The 13,233-nt window shown below is 48.2% G+C and overlaps 1 protein-coding gene across 1 annotated transcript in view; it reads right to left on the minus strand.

The window, feature by feature from the left end:
• The window catches only part of HHAT (hedgehog acyltransferase), a 258,988-nt gene that overhangs the window by 32,108 nt on the left and 213,647 nt on the right, over positions 1-13,233 (minus strand). The window lies entirely within an intron of this gene.

A 13,233-nucleotide genomic window follows, 5' to 3' on the forward strand; every position in this document is an offset into this window, starting at 1 on the left:
TAACATTCCATTGTACAGATATTCCACATATCATTTATCCATCCATCAACTGATGGACATTTGGGTTGTTTCTACTTTTGGGCTATCATAAATCACGCTGGCATGAACGTTGATGTACAAGTTTTTGTGTGGACGTAAGTTTTCCTTTTTCTTGGGTAGATACCTAGGAGTGGAACTGCTATGTCATATAGTAACTCCATGTTTAACTTATTAAGGAACTGCCAGACTGCATCCCAAAGTGTTTTCCATTTCACACTCACATCAGCAGTGTATGAAGGTTCCAATTTCTCCACACCCTCACCAACACTTATTTTCCATTTTTTGTTTTTTGCCATAGCCATCCTAGTAGTTGTGAAGTGGTATCTCAGTGTGGTTTTGATTAGCATTTTCCCAATGTCTAATGATGTCGAATATCTCTTCATGTGCTTACTGGTCATTTGTGTTATCTTCCTTGGATAAATATCTATTCAGATCTTTTGCTCATTTTAAATTGGGTTATCTTTTTATTGTTATATATTGCAGATACAAATTTCTTATATGATTTGCAAAAATTTCACATACTCTGGTTGTATTTTCATTTTCTTGATGCTGTCCCTTTGAAGCACAAATTTTTAGTTTTGATGATATCCAATTGATCTATTTCTTTTTTTTTTTTTTTTTTGAGACAGAGTCTCGCTTTGTTGCCCAGGCTAGAGTGAGTGCCGTGGCGTCAGCCTAGCTCACAGCAACCTCAAACTCCTGGGCTCAAGCGATCCTTCTGTCTCAGCCTCCCAAGTAGCTGGGACTACAGGCATGCGCCACCATGCCCGGCTAATTTTTTCTATATATATTAGTTGGCCAATTAGTTTCTTTCTATTGATAGTAGAGACGGGGTCTCGCTCTTGCTCAGGCTGGTTTCGAACTCCTGACCTCGAGCAATCCGCCCGCCTCGGCCTCCCAGAGAGCTAGGATTACAGGCGTGAGCCACCGCGCCCGGCCTGATCTATTTCTTTTATGTTACTCGCGCCTTTGGTGTTATATCTAAGAAACCATTATCCAAGGTCATGAAGATTTATGTCTATATTTTTTCTAAGAGTGTTAAGTTTTGGCTCTTATATTTAGGTCTTTGATCCACTTTGAATTAACTCTTGTATATGATGTGAAGTATAAGTCCAACTTCATTCTTAACGGGCCATAGGGCAGAAAAATATAATGAGCAGCACATAGTCAAAGATTCCTTAGATGCTTGGTTAAGAGATGCTATGGGTAAGATTCAACCATAAAATACAGCAGATACAGATATATACAGATTTAAAATATTGAAAATATCAAAGATTATAAAGCAACTATACTGATTACATTTGAAGAAACAAAAGACAAACCTGAAAATATCTGCAAAATATGAGCAGAGAACAAGAAACTATAAGAGGTGCTCCCCACCTTCCAGAGTGAATTTAGCCTTAAAAAACATTAATTCAGGCAGTGTATTGAGCAAGCTGCTCATCTCTGCAAGGACCCCACTTTGTTTTGGCATTTCCCTTGGCACTTGCACATCTTCCTAAATTCCAGGGGCAAAATTAAGGGAACAGAGAAGAATTCTTTCTCCAAAATTTATAAATTAATCTATGGTGAGCTACCAATAAAAAAAAAAAAGGATAAACCTAAACCTCAAATATTTTTGCCCATCTCATAAACTGCACAAATTATGAAGAATTAACTGATTTCCTAAAATTCTCCCTGGGAGAATCTTGAAGATTTCTTCTTCCATCTGTCCTGTCCGTTGGCACCTGGCAGCCACAGCTGAGGTCCTTGTTATCCCTCACACAGCCCCTGACTGGTCTCTTGCTCCTAGGACTGCTCCCCTCCAAATCAGCCTCACACCACCTCTGCATGGATCTTTCAAAACTGAGAATCGTGTCATTCTCTCAAAACTCCTTATGATCCCCATTTCCCTGAGCCCACCAAGGATAAGTCCACACTCAGCGTGGCATATGTGGCCTTCATTATCTGATCTTCAAGTTACCTCCTTTGGTGTCAGTTGGTGCAAGCAGCTTATTCACCAATTCACACCTTGCATCTTCTCCCTGCTGTGATCCTGAGATGCTTGCAGTTTTCCAAATGTATATTCCATGTCTCCACATCTCTGTGCACGCTATGCCCCATCCCCCAAGTCTGGTACTCACTCATCGTTTAAGCTCACCTCTGACGTCACGTCCTTTGTGCTGACTTTCTCGCCCATGATATAAAGTTAAGACGATAACAAATAGTAAGGCAAGTGGTAGCCAGAAGTTCAGCTGTGTTTTAAAAATCAGCTTATTGGAGCATCCCTGGACCATTCACCCTTTTCTCTCTAAAGCACTTATCAGAGCACTATGTCTCAAAGCACCGCAGCACGTTTTGCCTGGTATTAACACCACATCTGATCACCACTGTATCTCACGCACCCAGTACAATAACCAGCAGGAATGCAGGGGGCCCTCTCCTTCTAGCAATTATTTCTGTAAGAAGATCTTAGGCTCACAGCCAGACTCAGCTGACCACTGTCCCTCTCTTTCCCAGCTGGGATAACCTCAGATGCCTCCCAAATTGCTTATTTCCTTGCCATGTACCTGTGTTTCTCTTCATGATACCCTCGCTGATGACAGCAATCGTATATACGGCAATGCACAAGGTGGGAGACAGCAATCATATATACAGCGATGCACAAGGTGGGACCCAACCCTTCAGCAGTCTTGCTGGGGCAGCCACAGGGTGAGAAAAGTAATCGAGTTACAGTTTGACAAAAGGAAGTTATGGGCACTTGTCGCTACAAACAACATGTTAACACAGGATCAGGAACAATCTTGTTAATAGTTAAAAAAAAAAAAAAAAAAAGAAAGAAAGAAAGAAAGAAAGAAAAGAAAAAAACCCACTGACTTCTGAGCAAAAGCACAGCTCCACAGACGGGTTTGTGTGACCAGGGACTGCTCAGGCATGGTGTGGCTGCAGGGCCCATTACATTCTCTGACATCTTGCAGATTTTCTGTCATTGACAACCCTCAGAGCACAAATAGTCCCCTCCTGTATCTGATGCAACAGGTGTGTTCAGAGACCTTCTCGCCAAGGAGACTGGGCCTCTGACCAAGACAGATGAGAGTGGCCCCGTATACCCAGCAGGTAAACAAACAGTGGGGGGAATCAGGTTTATCAATCAAAATCCACATTCCTTCGTCATAAACTGGGCAGTCTGACCTCTGCCAAGCAGGCCAGAAACATCTTCCTAACTCTCTCTGGGCAGAATGTCACAAGCCCTGGCTTAGCCTTCAGTTGTCTGATTTCTTCTCCCTCTAAAAGCCACAAGTTACAGGTAACTCCCTTACGTACATGCCCCGGTCCCTAGGAGAAGTCCAACAGCAAAGGAACGCCACTGCTTTTCATAGCAAAAATATTAGATTTCTCTTTTCATTTTACTGACAGCAGGTGAGTCTTCCCAGTTTTTTTTTTTTTCAAGGTCACATGAAACTGTAACCAGAAGAAATTTTTTAAAGTCCTGTCATGTGCTGCCAGGAGACCTAAATAGGGCTAAAATTAGCAGCTGCCGCCTTGTCTGGACCAGAGCGGGCAGCGGCTGGGTCGCTGCCACAGCGGAGGAGAAGAAAGGGGCACAGAGAGACACTGCGCGTGCATCACTCCCGTCCCCGAGGGTGCCTGGGGGACAAACGCTTCGAGCCTCAGGCCGGCTGGGTGCTGAGCGGCTCCCAAGCGGAGCATCAGCTCTGCCCGCCCTCCCAGGAAGGCTTGGTCTGCCGGCCTGACACCGGGTGACGTATCCTCCCAGCCTAGTTATTTCTATCTGTCGCGTGCTGTGTGATCAATGTCACAGTAAGAGGACACAAAAGGAGAAGACAAACGTGAAAGCAGGTGGTGGCTAGAAGTCTGTCTGTGTTTTAAACTCAGCTTCTTGGTCCATCCACAGGGTGGGTGGACAGTCACTACGGGTCCCCGTTTCTGCTCATCCATCTTTGCTACTCTTTCAGCTGGATCCCCATGATGAAGGCCAGCTGCCCTTGTGCCTCACCTTCCCAGGGCCCTCACTGTGCCCTAGCCCACGACACCCGTACTTTGGACGCTGTCGTGACACTGTTGAGACTGGGCATCTGACCACTGCCACCCTCATGTCACACTGCTGGAATGTCTGTCCTGTGGCCCATGCCCAGATGGCAACGCCCAACTATCACATGGACTCAACACTGACCTTCCAGCTGCGGGAATCACGCTCTTTCTTGCAGTGGGGAGGGAGTCGCTGCCGGCCCAGCTCAGTACCTGGTGCCACTGCCCCACGCCACACTGCACCACGCCATTCTATCTGTATCGGTTCCCCAGGGCTGCCAGGAAAAAAATGCTGCAAAGTGAGTTGCTTAGAACAACCGAAATGTATTGTGTCTCACAGTTCTGGAGGCCAGAAGTCTGGAATCACGGGGTCAGCAGTGCCACGCCCCCCCCCCCCCAGCCCGCAGGGGAAGGTCCCTCCTTGCTTCTACCTAAACTTCAGGAAGCTCCAGGTGTCCCTCGCCTTCCGGCAGGACGACTCCAATCCCTGCCTCCATCTAAGTCACAGGTCGCCCTCTCCCTGTGATTTCGTCGTCCCTGTGTGTGTCTGTCCCTGTTTCCAAATTTCCCCTTTTTAAAAAGACACCGGTCTTTACTGGATGAGGGTTCCCCCTGACAGTATCACTTTAACTTGTCACCTCTGTAAAGACCTTATTTCCAAACAAGATCACGTTTTGGGGTACTAAAGGTTACGGCTTCCATGTATCTTTTTTTGGGGGGGACACGATTCAACCGGTAACACCCCCTTGGCCATGCTTTACTCTCCTGGTAGGTTCCCCTTGCAAAGACGCCCCCGCGGCAGCAGGTAACGTGGTCAGGGCAACGCTGTAAGGGTCTTAAGTCAGGGCAGAGAAAAATGGACCCCGTGAGACCCAAACACCTGTCACAACAGGAAGCTATGACCCCTGAATGAACCACACAGGTGCCGACAAGATTGGGGGGTGTTTGTGACTTTATATCCAATGAAAAGTTTTTCTCTGTTGTTTTCCCTCTCATTTACTGAATATTCACTGAAATATTCAAATGCCTTAATTACACTTAAGAGAGCTCACCACAAAGCTGGATAGCATTTCCTGGGCAAGGGAAAGTTCTCCTGGATTCCACTTCCCCCTATCTACTGCAGAGAAAATAGCCACAACCAGCCCCACCGCTGGCTTCCGAGGTCCGGCCAGCACTGCCCGACATGGCACGTGGCAATCACAGGACTTTGACTCTCACAACAGCCGCCCTGAGATAGCTTTGTTTCCCTAGTCATTCAGCCACCATGCCAAATCAACACGATCTCCTCTCTCCATTGCTTTCTCGGTCTGGGTACGGGTGATTATATTAGCGACAGGCGTTCGTAACCGAATACACGGTCTGAGGAAGACTAAAAGGGGAAGCCAGAGTCCTTCACCACCTAAACAGGCTGGGATGAAAAGAGTTGGAGGGACCCAGACTGGTCAGTGGCCAACCCCTGTCAGCCCCAGAAACTGCAAAGTCTGACTCTCATCACCTGCCTACCCCGCCTCCTACCCCCCGGCCCCCACTAGTAAGTCCTAGGAATCAGAACAATGAACCGGGTGTCTCAGACTGTCTGACAGTGACACCCAGGGACGGTCTGGGATGGAAACAGTGGTTGTCTGTCATGACTTAGGCCTCACCGAGCAGAAAGGGAAGGGTAGTATGATGTAAAGAATGCAGGATTTGGAGTCGAAAGGCTCATAATCTCATCGTGTTTGTGCACCTACTAGCTGTGCAATTCTGAACAAGTTTCCTGACTTCTCTGAGCCTTATCAGTAATACTGCGATGATGTCTGCCCGAACGATCTCACAGGGCTATCGAAAAGATCGACTCAACCAGCAAATGGCAGATTACTTCATAAACAATAAAGAGTTAAAACAGTACCAGTCGATGCTACGAACGGGGCATTCATTTATATTTGGTCAGAGAACTCGGGAAAATCTGCGTGCCAGGCAGCATGTTCCACCTTACACTAGTCAGGATGGCCTTTAGTTACGAGTGAAGGATCTGAGATTTTTACCCTACTGACAAGCAACAAAACCAGCCAGTCGCAGTTTCACGGACGCTGGAATGAGACACGAGACTCCTGGGTCTGAGATGAAGGACTTTATTACTCACAGCAGCTGCAGCAGTGAGAGTGTTTACGCCATTTCCCAATCCCCAGACCCCACGACACGATGCCAGAGGATGCCCGCCTGAGCACGGGTAATGCTACAGAAGATAAACTCTGTGCTTAGGACAACTCAGTATTTCACCATGGGCAGAGATCCCGTCTGACCTTTGCCTCCAAGGGAGATGTTATCTTCATTACCCTGGGGAGTAAACCAACCTACTACCCTTTACTTTGTAAGACAACACTACCTTTACCTTCTAAAGATGTCTGCTCTACAAATATTCTTGGAAAAAGTCTGGAACAAAGGCAGTCTGTGCCTGTGTTTGCTGAGACACACAGAAACACAAGAGATCCCGGAAGAGTTTTCTCCCAAGACAGGTTGAGCTTTTTTTTTTTTTTTTTTTTTTTTTTTTTTACAAGGTTCTTGTAACTGAAAAGTACTCAGATCCGCTGGCTTCGTATACTCCCGGATCCGAGGGCTCCAAAGCGCGTGGCTTCAGTTTGCAACTCGCAGCTCTGCTCTCCCCTGAGTTGGCTTCCCTCCCTCCGTGGCTGTCCTCTGGGGACAGCAAGAGGGCTGCCAGGAGCTCCAGCCAGACATCCCAAAAATGCCCCCAACTCCAAAGGGCAGATGGCTCCCGCTTCCCGAGGGTTCCAAGAAAATCTCCACAACTGTACTACATGAGGAGACGGGCCCTACCGCCTGGCCAGTCCTGGATCCATCTGATCCCCAGACCTTAGACATGGGGTGTGCTCCCCCAGAGTCACACAGGTTCAGAGTGGGGTGGGAGAGCTCTGTTCCCAGAGGAGGAGCAGGGCACTGTCACCAACAGATGCTGAGGGGAAAAAACTGCAGCTGTTTCCCCTGCCAACCTCTAAATTCCCTGCAGACAACAGATCTCTCGGGTTTACTTCTATGAAATTCAAGTGTTATTTCTCTGCACAGGCAGATTCACATTTTAGGAAGGCTAGCGGTGCGCCCACATGACTATTTTATAACCAAATCTCTTTAGAAAGAAGCTATGGCAGTGGGGACACCCAGGGGCGTTCTGTGTAGGAGCAATCCTTCGCTGAGCCTGCCATGGGGAGGACAGTGGCGTTTCCAAAGCCACCCACATCCTAATCCCCGGAACCTGTGACAGTGACCTCACATGGCAGAAGGGACTTTGCACAGGACTTTGCACAGCATCAGATCAAGGATGCTGAGATGCAGAGACCGCAGTATCCAGGTGAGCCCAGTATGTCACAGTCACAAGGGTCCTCATGGCAGAGGTACAGGAGGTGCCAGAGTAAGACAGGAGGGGGTGAAATGACAGACGCAGACGGACAGAGAGAACCAGATTTTGAGATGCCACGCTGCTGGCCTTGAACACGGAGGAAGGAAGCCACGAACCGAGAGAAGCAAGCCCCTGTGAACTGGAAAAGGCGAAAAAAACAGATTCTCCCTGCAGCCTGTGCACATCACAGCCATGCCAACTGCTTGGCGACAGCCCCGCAAGACCCATTCGCTGCAGATTTGTGGCCTCCCAAACTGTTAAAGAGAAATAAATTTGTGTTGTTTTAAGCCGCCATGTTTGTAATAATTTGTTACAGTAACTATAGGAAACGAATGCATGTGGCGACACAAAGCGAGTGGCCAGCGTCCAGCGCACTGGACACTCCTAATTAGCAGAAGTCTCGCACAACCTCACAAAAGGGAGATTCACATGCGCTCCGGTTGGAAGTCCTTCCACTCGCTACTTCTCATGCCCCGTGCATGGCCACCTCGCCTGAAATACCTTCCGGAACGCTGATGGATGCCCAAGATGCACGAGACCTCTGAGTGACCGTGTGGCACAGAGGAAAGAAACAAGAGCTTCTTCGAGGCTTGACATTCAGATTCCAAAAATGGCCAAAATGGGCCGACACCGTAACCACGGATTAATCACTGACCGTCGTCTATGTATCGACTTCACCACCAGCGCAATGGGAGGGAAGCTCCTGCCTCTCAAGCTGTTCTAGAACGTTCAGAGGGGCCAGGGAGGCAGGGCAGAATCAACGAGAGAAATGAAAACTCCACTGGAGGCAAGAGCTAGTGACGACGGTGAAATGAAGTAATCACAGCGGACGGCCTCGGAGACGCCGACACCTGCCCTCTGTCCTCGCTCATCAGAAATGAAATTTCAGTCCTGAGAATTTAAGCAGATACGAAGGGAATGAGTTTCTATTTAACCACGAGCCTCCAGAATTTTGAGTGCGATACTCCAGCTTAGCTTTAAATAAGATGCCTGTCCAGAACCATTTGAGTCAGGAGACAAATAAACTGCTCTGACAAGCTAGTAATCAGGGAGAAAATATAACTTTCTTCTCTCTCAGCCAGAAATAGCAAGCAAACACGGGGACCTGCGTTAAGAAAATTACCAGCTCCTCTCCCGTTGCAATCTGAAGGGAGAAAGAACCAAATTCTCCTTGCCTTTGCATGGGGCCACCCCGGGAGACAAGGGTCGAGGCAGGGCTTGCCAAAATAGATTGGGTAATGCAAGAAGGAGAAACAAGCGTGCACACGCATGGGTGCAACGGGGAGTCAGGCAGGAGAACATGGGTGGACGCCACGTCTCTACCAAGGCCCCATCACTCCAACGCCCTGGACGTGGGATCTGGAGCCCTGCCTCCTGGGAAATGTTTTGGTTCCATTTTTACAAAGTCCGTCCGTGGCTTCCTTGGACAAAAGTGGATGGACTTTTCAGAAGAACCACCATCCCACAGCCCAAACGTTGCAAAGCTCTCAGCCCTCTGAAGGCCAGATATATTTCCCAAGGTGTACCCACCCATATCCTTGAATATCTTCCCTCCCCACGGCCCCAGGCCTACGGGCAAAAGCACCGCCAGGATGCTTGGACCACAGTTAGCGTATGAGGACCGGCCTCACTGCAATCTGGAGTCATAACTCATTGACATCTTTCAATTATAGAGCGGTACTCAATTGCTTGTTGAAGAAATCACACTTCAACGTCAAGGATTTAAGACAGACGTGAGAAAGCTCCTTCCACCAACAAATGCTTTCGAGACCCAAAGGGGTATGTAAGAAGCCACCTGCATTTGTCTCTGCAAAGAGCAGGACACAGTGGAGTCCCTTCCTAGAATGGCATTGGGGCTGTGTTCCCAGCCACAGTCTTCTCAAATACACAGACCAGCTAAGTCCTTTAAATAAAGCATTTGGGGTCTAAGCATTCACATTCCTCAAGCAGCTTGAAGCAAACTTCAACGGTAAAAATTTGGAACTTTTTTTAAAAAAGCAAAAACATAGATTCCTTATTCTATGCTGAATAAACTGAACATTATTCCTCCAACCCCAGCAGCAGAGGTAACACTTGTTGACAGAAAAACGTTTTGTGCGTGACATGCACCAACAGAGCCCTAGATTTGCTGCTCAGCATTTCTATCCCTGGGCCTCAGACACACCTGTGGACAGCAGGGAAGGAGGTTCACAGCAGGAAGGGAGGGGTCTGGTTTTATAGCCCCACATCACCCATGTCACCTACAGAGACCAGGGTAGTGATTTCTACAGAAGCCACTAAAGTAAACCTTGTAGCTTTAGAGCAAACAACAAATCTATGGCTAAATTCAATGACCTGGAGACAGAGAGATACTGACTTTAAGACAACTCCTCCAGTCTAATCCTGAGATACTTCTAGCAACATCAGTAATGCTGGGAAAAGGCTCCCCGGGAATTAGCAAGGATGGATCTTCTAAGAGACATGTGTATCCACATCCCATCAGCTGTGAGGCTTTTGCAATTCTGCTCAATAATCCCTGTAACCCCAGACACCTGTCTGTCTCCCTCCTTTCTCCTCCAGGACTCATGTAAGGTGGCTCCATGAGAGGCATGCAGGGCAAGTGACTCTGCCTCCTCCCTGCAGCAGGCCCCAAGCCACCAAGGCACAGAGGCCAGGGAGACCTTTCTGTTAAACCTGGAAATCTAGACACTGAGTTTAAACACTCCGCATACCCTACAGACAGACTTCCCACTGAATTCACTCTATTTCCCCTACTCTACAGAGATGCAGCTTGGAGCAACAGGAACTGATCACGTGCCCAAAGGAAGAGGACAGAGAGGACAAGGCTGTCAAAGTCCTGGCTCATTCATCAGCAGCCGCAGGTACAGGCCCACAATCCCTCACCCAGAACCTCTGGGGCCAGATGAGTTTCAGAGTTCACATTTTTAAAAAAATTTTATAAAGCTAATATATTAACACCTCCAGCAGAATCAAAGGAAGTATCGTATATACTCAATTATTATTTTTTTGCACCGAAACATGAATATTCATATGAATCCTTTACCAAGCTTATCAAATTAGTCATGAGATGAAATCCAGAGTCCTCAAGGATGGGAGATGTGGCACCATCTGGTTTGCTTTCCTCCAAGAGATGTCTCAACCACGTGACTCGGAGACAAGGACTCACAGCAGAGAGCAGACAAATGGGCACCTGCCAACCCCCAGCAGACATTCCCCGACTCAGGAGGCCCATGGGACAGGCCAGTGGAGATCCAAACACATTCATCTCGAGAAGCCTTGATAAAAGATGCCTTCTAAGCTGTGCTTTCTTGGCCTCAGAAAACCCAGAGGAGAAAGGATTCCGCAGAGCTCTGTGTGTGTGGAGGATCGAGTCCCCGGGACTGTGGCACCTGAGTCCATGCAGGACACAGACAGTGTCTCCAAGCAGAAACACAGTGGGAGCCACACACAGCAGACCAGATTTGTTGCTGTTGTTGTTGATTTCAGCATATCATAGGATGGGAGGGGGAGACCAGATCTCCCAGAGTCCTGATCCCACATGACTGACGTCAACTCTACGGGATGCTGGGCAAGTCCTGCTTTGATCTTTCTGCCTCTGAGAAGCAAAGAGAACATCTTACGTTAATAGCTACTCTAGGCCGGGCGTGGTGGCTCACGCCTGTAATCCTAGTACTCTGGGAGGCCGAGGCGGGAGGATTGCTCGAGGTCAGGAGTTCGAAACCAGCCTGAGCAAGAGCGAGACCCTATCTCTAATATAAATAGAAAAGAAATTAATTGGCCAACTTATATACAAAAAATTAGCCGGGCATGGTGGCGCATGCCTGTAGTCCCAGCTACTTGGGAGGCTGAGGCAGGAGGATCACTTGAGCCCAGGAGTTTGAGGTTGCTGTGAGCTAGGCTCACACGGCACTCACTCTAGCCTGTGCAACAAAGCGAAACTCTGTCTCAAAAAAAAAAAAAAAAAAGCTACTCTCTCTCTCTCTGCTGGCCTTCCAGGGTTCCACCTTCTACCCTGTTCTGTTCTCACTCCACACAGCTCCCTGGCTAACTGTACCCACCCCAGGGCCTCACCTACAACCCTTATGCCCTTGGCTCCCACATCATCCTCTAAGACCCCAAGTCCGGCTCCTATTTTCAACTGCCTCTTGGGCACCTCCAGCTGGGCGCCCATGTGCCTCTCCTGCTCTGCCCCAGACTCCTGACGCACACCGACACCTGCCTGCTTCCCCACATCCGCCTGCCCTGCGCTTGGTGGGTCATGTGACTGGCTCTGGCCAATGGCACGGAAGCAGAAATGTCACGTGCCACTGCTGGCAGAGGTATTTAGCACCTGGTGCACCAGCCTCAGTGTCTTCCCCTCTGTGGTTCCAGGACGTGACAGTGGAGAATGAAAACACACACTGTAGGTAGTGGAGTCACTGCTTAGAAAACGCCACTGGATTTGTACTGCACTATGAGAGAAATTTCTATGGTGAAAAATTACTAAGATTCTGGAGTTTCGGACACAGCAGCCAGTGATAATTATCCCAACACACCTGCCTCCTGCACCTGGCAAACTGCCCACTTACTGCTGCAATTCAAATACCACCTCCTCCGTGAAGCCCACCATCCACGGAAAGTCAGCCACTCCGTCCTGTGACCGCCAGCCATTCGCACATCTGGGCACAGCAATGCCCCAAATCTACAGCCACATTTCTGTTTGTGCCTTTGGCGTGCATATTTGTGTGTGCTGTTTTCATCCCTGTATTTTTCACAGTACCTTACAGCAAGTAGCACCAATACATTTGATGTACTGAAGCAAAAATCGGAGCCTTCTTACCATGTGACAAGCGAACCCCAAGCCAGTACTTTCCTCCAGTCACATGTTCTCAGCATCGTGCTAGGTTCTGTGGCAGGACGCAAGAAAGGTGAAAGACACCTGCACCCACCTTTATCTTCAGATTCTCTGCACCCCATCATCTCCTGTCCTTACTAAAGGACGGCTGTCACTTAGAAAAGCACACGGTCTTTCCAGGAACTACCAGCCGAAACATCTTACAGAAAGCAAGATCAAAGAAGGGGTTTTTTAGTGACAAGGTTAAAGTAGAATAAGACTCTCCCATGGCCCTTTAACCTGGCTCACCCCAGCCTGCCGCAGTTGAGATCTGTGACTTGGCATTCTGCAATCACGCAGCTGTGCCGGGGTTATTTATGGTGTGAAAAGGACCTGAACCATCACTGGCTCCTCAGGGACCCAGATGTGGAGCTGCCAGGCCAGCCGTGCAGAGTGACGTCATCGCTGCCTGGCAAAGCTTCCCAAACCAAAAGCACAAGACCATGTTGCTAGTCAGGGAAACAGAACAGGGATCTTTTCTTTTAAAACACAGTGAATTGGATACACTCAGTATCCAAATCTCCCAATTCCCTTAAGGATGTGATGTGACTGTTAGTCCTAGCCCAAGGGATACGGGAACCATAAATACGTGATGATCAATTATTAATGCAATGTTTTCACATCTCCTGCACACTAGCATTCTGTCTGCTGCAGGGATGGCTTTGCTGTGGTTACTGACATGATCTACTTGATGTACACTATACATAAGGTTGGCCACTAGTGTTCAGACAAAAATATCCACAACCAAGAGCTATGGCAAACACAGACACCATGCCCACAGCTTCAGGAGCACACAAGGAAGCTTCTAGGACATATTTCCAGTAGGACATTCAGAGTAGTAAATGGAACAATGTTACACTTTGCAGTACACTACAGGCTGGGATCTACAGAGAGTAAG

The sequence above is a fragment of the Microcebus murinus genome, chromosome 23 (assembly GCF_040939455.1).
Source record: "Microcebus murinus isolate Inina chromosome 23, M.murinus_Inina_mat1.0, whole genome shotgun sequence".
Classification (NCBI taxonomy): domain Eukaryota; kingdom Metazoa; phylum Chordata; class Mammalia; order Primates; family Cheirogaleidae; genus Microcebus; species Microcebus murinus.